At 41.3% G+C, this 5,311-nt stretch overlaps 1 non-coding gene across 1 annotated transcript; it reads left to right on the forward strand.

Annotated features, from left to right (window-relative positions):
* The first annotated feature begins 1,661 nt into the window (after positions 1-1,661).
* Positions 1,662-1,767, forward strand: LOC145606434 (small nucleolar RNA R71). Its single transcript, XR_014105311.1, has one exon. It is a non-coding gene; the product is annotated as a small nucleolar RNA R71 (small nucleolar RNA).
* The last annotated feature ends 3,544 nt before the right edge of the window (positions 1,768-5,311 follow it).

A 5,311-nucleotide genomic window follows, 5' to 3' on the forward strand; every position in this document is an offset into this window, starting at 1 on the left:
GAAGGGTTATATTAGATGATAGAAGCTCACCTAAATTGAGTCGTTTGAAAACCGAATAAGGCATGATACTCACACTAGCTCCTAAGTCACAAAGAGCATTCTCAAACATCATTTTCTTGATTGTGCAAGGGATAGAAAAATTCCCCGGATCCTCCATTTTCTCCGGTAGTTCCCCATAGATAAGAGCACTAAAACATTTCCCTCCTTCCACCGAATTAACCTCATTACAATCCTCCTTCCCTTCTAGAATTTCCTTAAGAAACTTGGAATATCTAGGCATTTGGGGAATAGACTCGGCAAAAGGGGTGGAAACATGAACTTCTTTAAGCATTTCAAGGAACTTCCCAAATTGCTCATCCATTTTATACCTCAAGAACTTTTGAGGGTAGGGTAGATCGGGAAATCTCTCCTCCTCACACATCTTCTCATCAACTTTCTTTTTCTTTTGCTCCTCCTCACAATAGACATCCTTGGACACACCCCTCTCAACTTCCTCCCTCAAAACACTCCTCTCCTCATCTTCCTCGATGGAACAAGAAACTCCCTCACTAAGGACTCTCCTACAGCTAGTGGTAACGGAATACACGAGTTTCTTCGGTTCCACCCCTTGAGAAGGCAAAGAGGAAGGACTAGCATAATCCTTAAGAGTGTTTGCAAGTTGGGTTATTTGTGTCTCAAGCATCTTATTATGATTTATCATCTCATTAAACTTCTTATCACTAACCGCCATATAGGTGTTAATGATCTTAGTTTGATTATCAATCAATTCTTCCAAATTTGTCTTAAAAGATGATGGTTGGGAATAAGAACTTTCACCATTGGATTGGGATTTTGGAGCAAAACCGGGAGGGGGTCCCCTTTGATTGTTATTTTGAAAATTTCCCCTATTTTGGTTGTTATTCCAACTCCCTCTTCCTTGACTATTGCCATTATTATGGTAATGGTTACCAAAACCTTGAGATTGGCTTTGATTACCATACCCATGGCTTAAGTTTTGATTATTATAACCTTGGTGGTTATAGTTACCTCGGAAACCTTGGTTTCCTTGGTTCCTATATCCTCCATTGTTATAATTATCGAAACCACCTCCTTGAGGGTGAGAATTCCTATTACCAAAGTTATTAGGTCCTTCAAACCTTTGACCACCATTAGCATTAGATACAAAGTTCACACATTCATTATTTTCAACATCGTCACATCCATCAACAAAAGCTTGTAAACACATGGAAGAATCATGATCATAAGATCTACATAAATCACAAAACACACAACCACTTGGCATGTTATTAGAACTAGAAGGAGAAGAGTTAGAGATTGTACCTCTCCCTTTGGTTTGGGAGGGATGACCCAAAGAATTTGCGGACACAGTCTCAAGCTTCACTTTGATTGATGTCATCTCTTTCCCTAGATTTGAAATTTGGGATGACAAGTTTTTTATTGCATTGAGGTGATCCGCCGAATAGACCGTTGAGCCACTCTTGCTAGTAAACTCTCTCTCTCCTTCTTGCCAATCTCTATAGTATCTCACGACATCCTCAATTATGTCTACTACTTCTTCCTCCGTACTATTCATTATAGGGCCACCGGCTCCTCCATCTAGGCATGACTTGCCCTGAGCACTCAAACCTCCATAGAAAATTTAGATCACTTGATAAGTAGGAATCCCATGATGTGGACATTCTCTTTGGTACTCCTTGTACCTCTCCCATACCTCATAGAGATTCTCATTAGGCCTTTGCTTGAATCCTTGGATTAATGCCCTAGCCTCCGCCGTCTTCGTTTGTGGGTAAAATCGAGACAAGAAAGCTCTAGTAACATCATCCCATGTTCTAAGCGAATTAGGCTTAACCTCTTTATCCAACCACTCTAAGGCACGACCAATGAGAGAAAAGGGAAACAACTTTAGTCGAATGAACTCTTGAGAAATGTCGTTCACCTTGATGGTATTGCAATACTTCTTAAATTCCTTTAGGTGATTTAACGGACTCTCACTCTTGGCTTCACTAAATTGCCTCCGTTCAATCAAAGTAATCATGGCCGGTTTTATCTTGAAATCATTCGCCGGTGTTGTAGGCGGAGCAATCCCACTCTCAAACCTATAAGCACCGGGAATGCCTATTTCCTTCAAGGCTACCCTTGGATTCTCTCCCATACCTCCTTCTTGCATCTCTTCTTCAAACTCCTCTTCAATTGAAGAACTATAATGCAAAGATCGATTAGCTATTCTTCTTCTTGAGAGTGTTCTCTCGATTTCCGGATTAAAAGGCACAATAGATCGATCACGAGCGCTATGCATGCAAAATCTCAAAAGAAATTGTTAGAAACACTGCTACAAGTGTAGCCTAAAAGAAAGAAATAAAATCTTTTTGTGTTTATTTTATTTTTCAATAAAATGGAATAGACTCAACAACAATACACAATCAAGACACCACTCCCCGGCAACGGCGCCATTATGATCGATGGTGAAATGGTAGGTCGTTGGACTACCCTCCCCAATCGGTCAAACAAAATTTATACACTCAACCAACCCCTATACAAGTATAGTAGCAAGTCAGGAGTCGAACCCAAAGGAATAGTGATTGAATGTCTATTGTCTTGTGCTAAGCTATCCCGAAATCGAAAGTGGGGTTGTATGCTAAAACTAGAGCTAAATGACAACAAATAAACTCATAGAAAATCAAGGATGATAAACACTAGGGCTAGGATCCACATGCATTCATAATGGAGATGGCTAATTGGGAGGTCAAATTGGCTAAGTCAATCAATGTGAGGGAAAGTCAATCATGCAACCAAAAGAGCATATCAAGCTATTCTCCTAGAGGTCTAACTAGCGTCAACTACGATAAACTCTAGCTAGGAAACATCACAAGACACCTCAATCGTGTAAATGCAAGTCACAAATCAATGGTCCGTATCAATGTGAACTTACAATGCAATCTAGTGCAACAATCAAAGCTGGCCAATCTTCAATTAATCACACACATGCACATGATTCATCAACCAAATTTAATTACATCATCAACTCCATCAATTATCCCCAGTTAACACTAATCCATTACTCATACATGCTTCACCATTACCCTAGCAAGTAAACTACTCACTAATTATGGTAATTAAGATCAAAACACCACTAATCAACAATTTCATCATGATCATATTAAGAAATCTAAAATCAATACAAAAAATAAATGAAACTTCAATCAAACTTCAATCAAACATCAAACAATCAACAATCATATGAAAAACAAATGAAATCAACTAAAATCAAACTTATATTGAAATCAAAGATGAGTAATCCTTACAAAACTTGATCAAAGATCAATTGCAATGAAGAAATCTTGAATCATCAACAATACATCATGAATTTCTCTCTCTTCAAACTAGAGTTTCTCTCTCTACAAAATATGATCCAGCTCTAATTCTCTCTCTAATTCTTAATGAAAATCTAATGAAAAATCTATGAATCAAAATCTAATATGAAAATCTGCCCAAAAATGGAAAGAAACTACTATACAAGGGAGAAGTCGGTTATGACGTCCAAAAATAGACCCACGCAGGTGCGGCCGCAAATAGGGGAGAAGATAAGGCGCACGAGCACAAACCCAGGGGGGGTGCGCCCGCACGCGCCACCTGTGCGCCCGCACAGGCCCACAGTGCGCGCGCACCTAGGAGGGTCTCTTCCTTCCCCTTCTTTGCCTTGATCATCCTTGTGCACACAACTTGGTGATGGTGATGAACATCAAAGTAGGCATCAAGTATATGAGCATTTTGGTGGGTTTGTGGCATAGATGATGCCCCCACCGCATGCGTGCACCGGTCTTGAGACTTGCCCTTCAAGTTCCTCTAAACTTGAAGCTCAAAATGCTAGCACAAGGCATCCAATGCGATGATAAACGTTGAAGGGAAGCTCGGAAATCTTTGGATGCTCGATCATAACCTAAAAACAAATGAAAACAAACAAATAATAGAGAAAAATAACGAATAAACAAGGAAATGCACAAAATAAAAAAAATAACTACGAAAATCACAAAGTAAAGAAATAAAGAGCAAATCTAAGGAAAACTAAGGAAAAGAGCTATAAAATGAAATTAAATTCATCCAAAAGAGATCAAATGAGTGCCATAAATGTCACTCATCAAAAGTCCATAGCGGGGGTTTAGCCGGAGATTTTGGGATTCAAAAGACTCTTGATATTCTAGGTGAACACTTCTACTGGCCTAGAATGATCAAAGATGTGACTCATGTGGTTGAGAGATGTGCTACTTGTCAAAAGGCTAAGGGACCCTTCACTAAAGGTCTCTACACTCCATTGCCGGTTCTAGATGCTCCATGGGAAATTGTTAGTATGGATTTCATTATAGGGTTGCCACGAACGCAAAGGGGAATGGATAGTGATTAGGGGACTTTTCACCCTAGTTGCGTGGACCAATGAGGGGCTGCCACGTGTCAAGGGCTGGCAGGTCACCTCTGACCTATCCCCAGTTGACACGTGGCCTTCCCAGATACATCCTCAAAATGGCGGCTTTCAGAGGCCCAATTCCCCAAACGCATTGATTGCGGCGCAGCCCATCTGTCCTAGGTCAGATGACCTAGGGGAGGGCACCTTTCCCAAGGACCCTATAAATAGGAAGATATTCCCCCAAAATGGGGGACAGTAGAAAACAATTCAAAAAATTCACAAAACATTTATTACATCCTATTTTCTCTCTCATCAGAGAACTCCTGAGCTTGGAATCCAAGCAGATCCCCACCTTAAATTCCGCACTTTTTACTCTCCTTCAAGTTACTAACTTGAGCGTTGGAGGCGGAGCACCACCCAAACGGTGTCTTCGTTGATTTTGCAAGTACAGAAGCCCTCCGGACCAGTGTTCGAGTTGTAACTCTCCCAAGGGACAAAAACACCCAAAACATTTGGCGCCGTCTGTGGGGAGAGTACCTCAAGATGGTTCAAAATTCTGTACCGATTCACAGTTCTACCTCTCTACGTCCGGGTACTCAGTCGGGTAACCCGGAAGACTTGCAACCGGTTATTCAGCCGGTAGGATTTGAAATCCCCAGCCTCCACCTCAGCCTCAGCCAGAGGTATTCACTGAGGAGGAGGATGAAGAAGAAGACAATGATGTTGAGACTTACATCTCTAGGGATGGTTCTCACATCTCTAAATCCATCCGTTCCAGAGATCAGCTGGAACGAAACCTGGATAAGGCAGGCCCTAGCAGCCGGCCTACTGAGAGGTCAGATGGGGAAACCCGGAAGACCAGAGGAGAAGCTCCAGTCACCCGGAACGAGCTCATGAAATTCATGGACTCCT

The sequence above is a fragment of the Chenopodium album genome, chromosome 22 (genome assembly GCF_948465745.1).
Source record: "Chenopodium album chromosome 22, dcCheAlbu1.1, whole genome shotgun sequence".
Taxonomy (NCBI): domain Eukaryota; kingdom Viridiplantae; phylum Streptophyta; class Magnoliopsida; order Caryophyllales; family Amaranthaceae; genus Chenopodium; species Chenopodium album.